Below are 13,130 nucleotides of genomic sequence, written 5' to 3' on the forward strand. Positions count from 1 at the left end.
CCTATCTGTGTATCATTTTATTTTACTCTTGTTGCCTGGAAAGCCTCTCTGTGTCTATATGCAACCCTTCCTTTGGAGTGCTCACCAAGACTGGAGGACCTGACTGTCCCAATTGGTGCTGCCCATGCCTTTCTTTGCCTGCCTTGTAAAGTCCTGGACTCAGCCCACAGCACTCCTTCATCCCCACATAAGTAGGGACTATGATTAAAATGTAACCTGAAATGAGATGGTGGAGTTGCACAAACTCAGTGTACAGTACAGTGTAGAGAATCAGACTTTGTGTCGGTCAGTCTCCCTTCAAGTTACCTGCCCTGCCTTCTAAGAGAAATCTGCCTGCTAGGGACTCCCTTTACTGAGCATTGTGGCATATGTTAATTAATTGCTATCAGTGATGGGGTGGCTTCACAGCTGAAGGAACTGGGGCCAGACAGGGTTAATTAACCCAAAAGTCAGTAGTGGCAGACAGGAAAAGACTCAGGACCACACTTCAAAACTAGTCTCCAGTGGTCCACTTAGCTCAGGCCTCTCCACTTACAGAGCGTGCTGCCGGCTGGGGACCAAGCTTTTACCCCATGAGCTTGTGCCCCCACCTTGTATTCAAACTGTCAAACTCCTATCATGTCATTCACAGAGTTGGAATGCCAACTCAAAGCAGAAGCAGTTTGCTGGCACCAGCCTCTTAAGAGCAAGCATTGTGAGTCGGTTTTCCTAGAGCAGTTGTGAAGTATCAATGTTTAGGAGGATTACACACAACAAAATATATGACTCTAGTAATGCAGATTCCAAAAAGTGCTCAGCCAGCAGCCCTGATGGCATTCGGGTCACAAGGCATTGTCTGTCTGTCTGCCTTGTTCCATTGGAAGCAGTACTGGCCACACTGGTACAAAGGATTAGAGCTTCAAGGTGTTCACTGGGTCATTATTAGGTTCAGCATTGTGAATACAGTTGTGTGGGGGTGGGGGAACCCAAACATTTCAGCTGTTTCTCGAGGTTGATCTTCCATCTCCTTTGGTAAGTCCACACTGTTGCTGCCAGAAGGGACAGCCTTTAGGGGACAGAAGTCAGGATAAGAAGTTGGAGGAAATGACTACTGGCTCTCATACACTGCCACTAGCTGTTAACACCGTTAACTGTTAATGAGCTGGTTCCAGTACAAGTAAGGAGAGGTCAGAGGAAGTGCAGAAACCATGGGGAGCACTCCCCATGAGCATGACTATGAACCCACCCGGGGGCTGAGGCAGGGCATGTGTGATCTCTGTCACTCCACATATCCTTTTGGGTCAAGGTTCCCTCCCCCCAACCCCAACCATATGCCTAGGCCAGAAGTCAGCAAGTCCCCAGAGATCCCCTTCTCTCTGCCTTTAGACATGGTGGCTGTGATTTGAACTCTGGTCCTCATGGCTGCACAAGCTCATTACCCCTGAGCCGTTTCTTCAGCCTCTTCCCATTCTTTAGTCACCACAATACTCCAAAGTCATTTAACATTTGTAAAACTGAAACAAGTCAGCAACTCAAACAGCAATTTTCAAAGTCAAATATCCTACAAAGATAACACTACTTTGATACTAACATGATAAGGAATGGTAGTAGATTATTGAAAGTTTTTTATTTTCCACAGAGCAGAGAACTTTGTATGTATACTATACAAACTCTTGCCTGTGCCTGTGCTTTACGTTGGTTCCCTAGCATCTCCCGACTCACAGGAAGGTTTTGGCCTTAACAATATTACTATATTAGAGTAATGTGTGTGCACTGAGAGAGGTAAAGATTCAGTCTCGTTATTTCACATGTGAATACCCAGCCTTCCTAGCACCATTTGTTGAGTCTCCCCCCATCCCTGTTTGTTTTTGACACTTTGCTAAAGATTAGGTGGCTGAAGTTAGGTGGGTCTATGTGTTTGTTGAGACTTAGGTTGTGGTCTGTTTTAAAAACGTTCCGTGGGCTGCTTAGAGAATGTGTATCCTATATCTGTTGGATGGAACTTCTTGTGGATGTTAAGTTTGTGTGGTCTGTGGTGCAATTTAACTGTGAGGTCTTTGTTGACTTTTACTTTGGATGGCCTATATAGTGGCGGGCCTGGGGTTTTGAAATGGCACTGTGGTTTCAGGACTGATGGTGACCTTTATGACCACTTGTGAATGTTTATGGAATCAGGAACCTCAGCACGTGGTGTGCAGGCATTTATAATTGTTACATCTTGGTAGATTTTTCTTCTGATTAATTTTGGTTTGAAGTCTGCATAATAAGGGGTCAGAAGAGCTGTACACATTCATTTTGGGGTTTCATTTGATAAGCTGACTTCCATCCTATGAGTAGTAAAGGTTTTTTGTTTGTTTTGTTTTTGTTTTTGAGACAGCCAGCCAGTGGATCTTGCTTTTCAATCTAGTCAGCATCTGCATCTCTTGAGAAGTTGAACCATTCACACTTAAGGTTATTGTTGAGACATGTTTACCAATTGATTTTTTTTTTTATTTGCTTTTCTGGTTGGTTGGGCTTGGTTTTGTCCCTCCCTCTCCCCTCCCCCTCCCCCTCCCTCTTCCTCCTCCCTCCTCCCCCTCTGTCTTCCCTTCTCCCCTGTTAATATTATGTGTTTGCTGGTTCAGCATGTTAGACATGATGTATTCCTAACTTAGCTCTCCTTTGCTCTTTGTTCATTTTAAGAAACAGACTCTTGTCTATCTTGCTCCTCTGTATGTGTTGTCCCTTTAAGTATCTTCTGAAGGGTGGTCCTAGTGGCCATGAACTGCCATAGTTTGTATTTACCTTGACCATGTCCTTATCTTCCTGTCAGTCAAAAGGTGGCTGCCTTCTCAGCACAGCAAGCAGAGTGTCATTCTCATGGAGTTATGAGGACTAGCTTGGCTGGGTATTACATGGGTATTACACCCTTGATTGAGAGGAACTTTTAAGGCTTGAGCCATTGTTCCATGCTTTCCTGGTTTTTATAGTTGCTAATTAGAAATCTTGATGTTTTCTTTTGTCAGTGACTTGATATTTTACTCTTGCAGCTTTTAATATTGTTGGAGCAGGTTTCTGGGCCCTTGAAAATTGGAGACTGCCAGTTAGTTAGTTGCTCAAGTAACTCCAGTTAGTTGCTCAAGGAGGAGAAGGAAGTTGAGATCACCTGTTCTTACCTTTCCCGGTGTTTATAGTGGTGCTGAGCCATTAGTGGACTGGCATCTGATGGTTGTCAGAACTGTCTTGTCTTTAGTAGCTTTTGTTCTCCATAACATCCTGTCAGTAACTCTCCAGATCCTACCTACTGGGATTCCTAATGTCACGGCTAAAGGGTTCTTTCAGGTTTTTTAGAGCTAGGGAAGTAGCCAGAATGTTGTGATGTGTACAAGTGTAAGACCTGACTTCCTATATCCAAACCTCTTAAATATTGGTCTTCCTGCCGGAGGGGGTCAGCTGCAGTTTACAAGTTATCAGGCTCCACAGGTTGATCCTGCTGGCCTAGGGATCAGGCCGTCAGACCCCGGTTATTCTCAGTTGATGGTGTCTGCTCCAAGGCACTAAGATCAGGGCCACCTTTTTCTCTTACTTCACTGTCTGAGCCGAACTTGCAGCCACCTGCACGTGTTGACTTGTCCATACCTAGCCCTACATTCCCTATACACCTGCCTCTCAGGCCTGCCCCACCCAACAGCTCTGACCGGAGAGATTCCACCTCCCTGACTTGTGGCGGTTCCTTGTTCCCAGTCCCCAGGGTAAGTCATTTTAAATAGTAGGCTCCCATAGAATGCAATTCCTCTTCACTTGTAGACCCATTGGCCAGAGGAATCACCAAAACCCACAACAGGACATGATGGTGTGCTGCCAGTCTCTTCACCAGGGTTCCCTGGCTCTCCTCAACAAGGCTTTTGATTCTCCCCTGCTAGGGAGCCATGTCTGGAGGTGTGCTTAGCTTGGCTTACTTCCTTTTGGCTCACCCATCTCTTTCTCTTCACTGCTCAGCTCTTCTGGCACTACCTTTGTGATTCCCCCCCCACCCCCACCGCACCCCAAAGTTTCACCTTCCTTTGGAATAGTCTGTTTTTACTCATTCTAATTCTTTACTATGGAGGCAGTGTCTAGTCTACTGTTTTACCCAGATATTTCATGTTTTTATTACTATACTTCTCTGTCTGTCTGTCTGTCTGTCTCTCTGTCTCTCTGTCTCTCTGTCTCTCTCTCTGTGTGTGTGTGTGTGTGTGTGTGTGTGTGTGTGTCAGAGTCCTTCCAGGTGAGTCTCAGAACTCAGGTTGTCAGGCTTAGTGTAAGTACCTCTACCTGCTGAGCCATCTCGGAGGTCCATGTGTGGGCTTTCTGAACCAGACTAAAGATATTTCATCTGTGAAGATTTCATTTATTTGTTTTTATTTTATGTGTTCATAGGTGATGTGCATATAGTACTTGTGGAGTCCAGAAGAGGGTGTCAGATCCCCTGGAACTGGAATTACAGTTGTCAGCTGCCCTGTGGGTGCTGAGAATCAAACCCAGGTCTTCACTGGTTCTTAACCCCTGAGCTGTCTCTCCAGCCCTAAGATGCTCCATCAGTGAAATCCATGAAAACATTCCTTAATCCCTATCACCCTTGAATATGAGACATTCTTTGTCTCACTGTTGTGGGTGAAGGGTGATGAGCATGTTGTCTGCTAGGACCTCAGTGCCCACTTGGGTATTGTTGCCAGTATGTTGCAGAGACTGTGGGTATGCCTATAGCTCTTGGAGATCTCATGTACAGTTCCTCTGAGTATCCATCCACTCATATGGTATTTCTGGGTCATACAGTAATTCTGTTTAACTTTCTCTTTACTGCTTTTCATAGTAGGTCTACTGCTTGACTTTTTTCTTTGTGTGTGTACACAACTTGAGGGAATCAGTTTTCTCCTATCATGTGAGTTCTAGAAATTGAACTTCGGACAGCAGACTGGCAGCAGGTACCTTTACCTGCTGAGCCATCTTTCCAGCCAAGATGGGTTTTTAGTAAAGCAAGTGGAAATGTACATGGTTCTGTTAACTCTACATAGCAGGAGCTCCGTGGCGAAGCTACATGTAATTTTGTAATGTAAATTCATTTATTGCTAGGTCTGTTTCTAGTTTCCATGCTGTTCTTTCTGTTTCCTTCCCTGACCCCCTCCTTCCTTCCCTCACCCTGTTTCTTGCTGCTCATCTTCTCTGCAGGGTAACCTGTTGTGTTATATCAAAAATGAGTCCTGGGTGATAAGAAATCCAAGTAGACAGATGTCTGAATCTGAATAGTGCCTCTCCCTGGTACCTGGGATTGGGTATCTGACCCTTCTGGGTTGGGTCTACAGTGAGACTGGAAGCTTCAATCTGTTGATATTTCAGAATTACTTTTTTTTTTTTTTTTTTTAAGATTATTCTGGATTGAACCTAAAGCTTCCTGCTTCATTGGCAAACATTCACTTCTGGGCTTTACAGAGCCCTTTTAGGGATGCTTTGCCATAAGGGTTGTAACAAAATGTCCAGACTCACTTGGTACTTTGTCTCAGAAAAATTAAACTGCAGAATCCATAAACTTGTATTAGCAAGTCTGGTGTATTCAGGAAGTATCTGTATTTGTCTGTCTCTGTCTGCCTGCCTGCCTGCCTGCCTGCCTGCCTGCCTGCCTGTCTGTCTGTTCTATCCATCCATCATCTCTGATTCTGTATCCAGAGGATTTAACTTGGGGTCTTGCATCCTATGCAGGAACTCCTAAGCAATATTCCAGGCAAAATCATATCCCCTGGTGGATTGTTGTTGTTCTGTTTGTTTTTAAAGAGTCTCTCCATATAACTCAGGTTGGTCTTAATCTTGATATGAGCCCATGTTGGCCTGAACTCCAGATCCTCCTGTCTAAATCTGAATACTGTAATTACAGGCCTGAGCCACAACACTTAGCTAGGATTCCAGCATTATTAGTCTCGTGATGCTGGGCTGCATTCAGGTAGGAACACAGTAGGAAGTGCTTGTTCTGGCTAGCCCTCATATCTATGCACACAGCAGAGCCTAGAGGCACAAAGTTGTCTGCTTGGTTTGGTGGCATGTTGGCCTCATTGAGTCACTGGAGTGCTAAGGATGCCTTGGTTAAGTTAGTGCCTTGACTCAGCCTTTCCACATGTAAATTAAGGGTAAGAACATAGGCTGTTTATCTTTCCTTAGGGCAGGTGCAGCCTAAAATAGTCCCTCCCAAGTTGAAGCAGTTGGTGGCTGGGTGTGATCATTTCTGAGGAGTGTAATGGGTCCACTTCCCAACCCTAGCCCTGGGCACTATGGAAATGACAGGGAAGAATCAGGAAGCAGGACCTGGTACCTTCAAAGGGAGTGGAGAAGGAGGGCTGGGAAATGTGGCTTCCCAGAGAGATTTACTGTCATGGATCTCTCCCCAGAGCAGTGAGTCTCATGAGCTGGCAGAAACATCAGCCAAGTGTCACCTCGCTTGGGGCTGAACATGGAGCTGTGCACAGAAGCCAGGAGGTACCTGCTTGATGGGTCAGGATGGAGCCGCCAGTGTGGCGGTGTCTGCCTTCTAAACCAAGGGTCAGCGAAGCCCTTCTAGACCAGGTCCCACCTCGATTTCTCCTTTTCATGGGCCTGGCTTTGGTGAAAGACCCATTTCTCTGGAGAGCCTGTGTTTCCTTAAAGCTTTACCCAGTGTAATGCCAAGCAGGTTTTGCTAGTGTTACTTAACTCCCCAAGAATCAGGCTGCGCTGGGTGAAATAAATGACAGTGGAGTGTCCCCCAGCCCCGCCCCACACCATGCTGCTATGTTTGAACTTCTTTGTCCTGAGACCACTGTAAGAGACCCCCCTCCCCCACCCAGTGAATCATTTCCATTTTCAGGGTCCTGCTCTGGCCCCGTTCCCATCTCAGTTCCTCCCTTGTGCCCCCAGACATGTCTGTTAGCTGTAGAGCATCCAGTCAACCCATGCATTTACATATAGTCTTGAGAGAGCCGTCAGTGTTCCAAGTTTATAACTCTTACCTGGAAACTTCTCTGCAGCAGAGGTATTGTGCACTATTTATACTCCTGAAGTACCCCAGATAACCAGAACTTAGGGCAATGATGATGGTAGGTGATATTAATTCTCTAGTTCTGTTACCTCTTCCAGTTTGTCTGGCGTCTCCTTCCTAGGGCTCAGGCCCCTGCTCTGCAAGGTTCACATGTCATTGTAAGAGGCAAAAAACGATCGAGATTCTAGGTGGAGGATATTAGTAACTCACTAGCGCTGGTTAGACAGAAGGTCCAGTTTTAACAAATATTCTTGTTTTGTTTTCAATCTGCCAAGTCCCACCCCCAAGTCTTGCTGCTACTCAGTCCAGATAGGAGCTCTGCTGAGGAAGACCAGTGAGATCTGTGCTGGCTGTGGGTACCATCCTTAGCTGAAGCTACCAGCACTCACCACAAGACCTCCCAGATGTCAGATGTCAGATGTCAGATGCCTTCAGCTTCCCAGACACACTGAGAGGCCTCTTGTTGCCAAGGCTTCAGTGCCGCACAAGCTCCTGGCTCCCACATCCACTAGTTAAGCAAGCCACTGTGCTAACCAAGACTGCATCCTGATGATGCCTAGAAGTGGGGAAAGTCATTCTGCAAGAAGGTGTGCAGATGGGAAGGAATCCTGAGGTTGATTGAAAACACAAGCCACCTCATCACAGGAAATACACTTGGTTAGGGATATCCCTGTGGGGTTGGGGATGTAACACAGTGCTGGACCTTGCTTAGTGTGGAGTAGGCCATGGGCGCCATCCTCAGCACTAGGGCTAGGGCAATGTTGATTTTTCCCTTGTTTACAGAGCCTATTTGGTTGAAGTTTAAAAGGAAACATCGTGTTTTTGTCCTGTGTCAACTATTGTCCATAGTTTATTTATGATACCACTTGGGGTGGATTTTCCTACAGTGACCCATTCTCCAGTGCCAGCTGGGCAACTTATGACTGAAATCAGCTCTGTACTACACCGAGGTGACACAGATCCCAGTAGTCTGCCCGCAGCTTCAAAGCTCAGTGTTACCTTCTGGCTGACTGGCTGCAAATCAGAGGTTCCCAGAGAAGCCTCCACCGCTACCCCTCTCTGTTCTTGGGCTTAGACCCAGGGTCCTGAGCATGAAAGATACATTATTGAGGTATACGCCCAGACTCAGATGCCAATTTATTATAAAGGCTACATGACAAGGCCCATCATTCTAAGTACTTTGGAGGCTGAGGCAGGAAGATCAGAAGTCCAAGGGCACTCTGAACTGTAGAATGAGCTCACCGCCAATCTGGAAAATGTATACCCTCTTTCAAAGAGAAAGGATGGTGATGGTGGTGGTGGTGAGAGGGCTTAGTTCTCAGCCTGGGGGTCATGACCTCTTTAAAGTCGAATATCAGATTGCCTGCATCTCAGATATTTACATTGTAATTCACTACAGTGGCAAAATTACAGTTGTGAGAGCAACAAAATAATTGTATGGTTGGGGGTCACTGTAACACTGAGGAACTGTATTAAAGGGCTGCCATGTTCGGAAGGGTGAGAAACACTGGCTTAGCAGGAAAGATACCGTGCTGGCCAACCTGAGTTTGGTCCGTACGTTTGATGGAGAGAACCAACTCCCACAAGTCGACTTCTGGCTGCCATTAGTGTGTTTGTTCACACACAATGGGAAATTACATTGCAAAAGGTCCAGGAATTATCAGTTCAGCAAATGGGTGATTGCTTAGCATTTGGGGGTGTGGCACTGCCTCTCTGGAGTTCCTCCCTGCCAGCACCCCATGTGCTCATCTGAAAGCTGAACCCCTCCTTTGAGGAGACTCATTCCCTGGGTGTGATTCATGTGCTTCTTGGCCCCTGGAAGTTGACTCAGACTGCCTGCCTCTACCTCCCTAGTTGTGGGTGAGGCTGGACCTTCCAGTCTTCTAGTAACACTTTGGTTCCCAGGACCCAGCTCCATACTCCCAGAAGTCACCTCATTAGCATACGCTGGGCTGAAAGGGCTTATTATGAATGATCTAGGGAATTCCAAGCATCTTATGAGCTCTGCACTGGGAATGGGATGATGTATGTGTCATTATAAATCACAGTATCACTAAGTGGTTCCTCAAGTTTCCTCAGGAAGAAAAGAAAATAACAGCTGTCCTTGTGAAGCTTCCCTCTGGGCTCCATCGCTGCCCCGTACTTGACCTGAGGTCTGACACTTTACGAGTTGCTCTGCATTCTGCCTCTGTGCAAACATATTTTTACCCTCTTGTGGGGAGGGTGCTTTGGCATCTACACTAGAGTCCTCTGGATTCCTACTCCTCTAGGACTTGGCATGTGGCTTGGATAGAGACACTTAGGCTGGGTAAAAAAAGACTGCCATCATGATGGCTCCCCTGGAGTTCAGTAGCTGGAGAACCATACAAGTAAAGTGTGCTGTGCTTCCTCCGCACTCACTGCCAACATGAGTGGCATTCATATTCTTGGGATCATTGGGTGGGAGTATGGGAAAGACATGGAAGAGACAGCAAGATGTAGCTCAGGGTTGCAGACAGGTCAGAGGCCATGTCAAGTGTCTCTGTCTGTCTGACTGTCTGTCTCTGTCTCACCGTCTGTCTTTCTCACTGTCTCTCTCTGTCTCTGTCTCTGTCTCTCTCTCTCTCTCTCTCTCTCTGTCTCTCTTTCTCTCTGGTTTCATTGCTAGAATTAAAGGTGTAATGTATGCCCACTTTCTTTCCTTTCCTGCCTCTCCTTTTTTTCGCCTTATTTTAGTTTTTGGGGCCAGTGTCTCACTATATAGCTCAGACTAACTTGGAACTTATGATCCTCCTGCTGAGCTTCCTGAGTGTTGGGATCAGAGGATTTCTCCAGTATGCCTATGATGGCTCTTTTTAAAGAAAATAGTCATCTGGCCAGGCATACCTTTAGTCCCAGCACTCAGGGGGCAGAGGCAGGTGAATTTCTGGTTCTAGGCCAGCCTGGTCTACAGAGTGAGATCCAGGACAGCCAGAGCTCCACAGAGAAACCCTTTTTAGAAAAACTAAAATAAAGAAGACAGCCATCTGTCATCATACCAAGTTAAATACATAAGGATGGGGCCGTGTCTGATAGAAACGTTCCGGTACATGACTGGTAGTCTGGCTCTTCTGCCAGGGTTATGTGATAGGAAAAGCTTATGCTAGGTAGGCAGGCTCACCCACTGTCCTTTGAGCAATGAGGAAGTTGAAGGAGGATCTGGATTTGGATCTGTCTGGGCTATACAGTGAGACCTCTGATGATGCTACACTGTCAACCGGCAGTCAGCAGACCGGCAGCTGATGGTGGCATTGCTGCTTCAGGGCAGTCTGGCATGCTGTGAGTGGGCCTCATGTGTCTCTGAGGAATTCCTCAGCCACACCTCCTCAGCTTGCTGTTTGTTTACTCAACCAGGGATAGCAGAGCCTGGCCTCTTAGGATACAATAGCTGAGGCAAAGGTGACAAACCCAGGTAGGGGAGTGTCTGATTTCCTCAGGTCCAGACAGATCAGTGTCTTCCCCAGTCAGCAGTCTGGTATAGGAGCCCGGCCACCAGAGGATAGGTACAGCATTGTCGAGGTTGTACCCAGGTGTGGGTTTACTCCATTCATTCAGTTTAGACCACTAATTTACATATTATTGTTACTATTATTAAGTGCCTAATGTGTCAGGCACTGCAGTATGCGCTGGGCTTTAAGCTCTAAAAAAACAATTAGTAAAAATGCTGATGCATCAGGGTATGGTGGCCCGTTCCTGTGTCTTCTTACAACACAAGAGGATGCAGCAGGGTATGGTGGCCCGTTCCTGTGTCTTCTTACAACACAAGAGGATGCAGCAGGGTACGGTGGCCCGTTTGTTCCTGTGTCTTCTTACAACACAAGAAAAGTATGATGTAATAGAATCTAAGTTTGATGGTCGTTAGGGGAGGAGAAAGCTCTTTTTCTGAGTGGGTGTGGATGCAGCAGTGTCCTCCCCATCCTCCTCTCCTGCAGCAGTGTCCTCCCCATCCTCCTCTCCTGCAGTATGTCCTCCCCATCCTCCTCTCCTGCAGTATGTCCTCCCCGTCCTCTCCTGCAGCAGCACTCCTCCTGCTTTCATCCTTCCCCACTGAGATCACACATGTCAAAGAAAGCATCACACTTCATTTCTTCTTCTATTTATTTTATGTGAGAGGTTCTCACTATATAATCCTGGCTAACCTGGAACTCACTGTGGAACAGACCAGGCTGGCCTCAGGTTCACAGAGATCCACCTGCTTCTGCCTTCTAAATACTGGAATTAAAGGTGTGTGCCACTATACCAGGCAACACGTGTCTTTCTGAATCTGGCTAATCTTGTTTAACTTAATAATTTTCAGGTCCATCCACATTTCCTGCCATTTTCCCAAAATCAGATGTTAAGATTTCACTCCAGGTGTGTGTGAGGTGTGTGTGTGTGTGTGTGTGTGTGTGTGTGTGTGTGTGTGTGACATTCTTAATACATTCAGTAGACCAACTGGCTGAGGCCATTCATGTTAACTGTTATACTGCTGCAGAGATCTACATGGGTGTCTACATCTGCATAGGAAACCACTTGGAGTCCTTTGGGTGTATTCTCAGGAGTGTCATACATGGGTCATATGATGGTTCTGTTTCTAGTTCTTTAAAGAACTTCCATACTGGCTTCAGTGGCCAGACTAACTTATCTATCAGCATTGTGTATTTTGTCTAGCCTACCCTTGAAAAATCATTATTATTATTTGTTGTTGCTTTTATCTATAAGGTTTACTGCATAGTTGTTGAGGAGATAGCAGAAAAGTTACCAACAAATTCAGCAGAGAATCTCTTGTCACTGTAGTTCCAGGCACAGCAGATGGACCCGGGGCAAGGACATAGCTTCTGAGGTGCTGGTGTCAAGACTTTGCATGCTGAGTCTCCCATCCCTGAGCCAATCACGACACAGAGTAAAAAGCTGTTCCATGATGCTCTGAGTGGGCATCGCCTCCAGTTTTACCTTGTGTGGTGGCCTTGCTGTCGATTCCCTGGCTCTCTGGGGTCCATAGACATTTTCCCTAGGCCTCTCAGGTAGAAGGATCCCAGTGAGTCTGGTGTCAGCAGCCAGGATACGAAGGATGTGAGAAGGAAGACAAGTTAGAAGCACCAGAGTTTGGGAAGGCCAGAAGTAACCTTCCAAACACATGGAAAAGCTTCAACATCCTCTCCATGTAGTATCAATGACTGGGGCATGGCAGCCCATGATCACTTTCGAATACAGGGGCTTTTTGTTTTGTGAAAGTTATTCTGACTGGGTTGAGCAGGCATCTTGTAGTTTTAGTTGCTTCTTTCTGTGAAAGCTTGGGGTTGAGGAGACCATACACACTAAAGAAATGAGGAACCACAAAGGATCCAGCTTATTCGGGAAGTAGAGTGTAGGGTCTTTCTTCTTAGTCGTGTTCTGTGGTTACAGCTTTAGTTATAAAATACACAGCACTATTGGGCAGCACTGCTGCACGCCTTTACTCCCAGCACTCTAGAGGCAGACGCAAGTGAATCTCTTGAGTTGAGTTCTAAGACAGCCAGAACTACATAGAGAAACCCTGTCCCGAAAACAAACAAACCATAGTAAGATTCTGATCTGTAATGTTTGCTTTTTTTCTTACTGGACAAAGAACAGCCTTTTAGATGTTACTAACTGAACCTTTTTTCCCAGAAGATAATTTGAAGAACATGACAAGGAAATACTTGGAGTGTGAAAGCAGCATTTTGCAAACATCCTCTTATTTTCGAGGAGTGGCTGGCAAGTGCATTGTCCTTGCCTGACATCAATTCAGCAAATCTTCATTTTGCAGTTGGCTAAAAACTTTGGATGTCCTCTCCCATATATTTACTAGTCACCTTATGTGTCTTTTGAAAAGTGGTCAGGCCAATGTCCATTTCTTGGTCAGGTTACCTGTTCTTTTACCATTTTTTTAAAATACTAAAAATTTACATATTTTTAGTGTTTTTTTTAAACACTAAAAAAATGGTAAAAGTGGGTAGGTGAGATGTCTCAGTAGTTAAGATTACTGACTGCTATGTAGATGACCTGGTTGGGTTCCTAGCACCCACATGATGGCTCACAGTCAGCTGTAACTCCAGCCCTAGAGGATCTGGTGCTCCCTTCTGGCCTCTATAAGCACCAGGAATGAATGTGG

The 13,130-nt window shown here is 46.0% G+C and overlaps 1 non-coding gene across 1 annotated transcript; it reads right to left on the bottom strand.

Moving 5' to 3' along the window:
* Positions 1–12,085: 12,085 nt before the first annotated feature.
* LOC117706369 (small nucleolar RNA SNORA71) lies at positions 12,086–12,213 on the bottom strand. Its single transcript, XR_004606484.1, has one exon. It is a non-coding gene; the product is annotated as a small nucleolar RNA SNORA71 (small nucleolar RNA).
* Positions 12,214–13,130: the final 917 nt, after the last annotated feature.

Source organism: Arvicanthis niloticus, chromosome 3 (genome assembly GCF_011762505.2).
Source record: "Arvicanthis niloticus isolate mArvNil1 chromosome 3, mArvNil1.pat.X, whole genome shotgun sequence".
In the NCBI taxonomy this organism is placed as follows: domain Eukaryota; kingdom Metazoa; phylum Chordata; class Mammalia; order Rodentia; family Muridae; genus Arvicanthis; species Arvicanthis niloticus.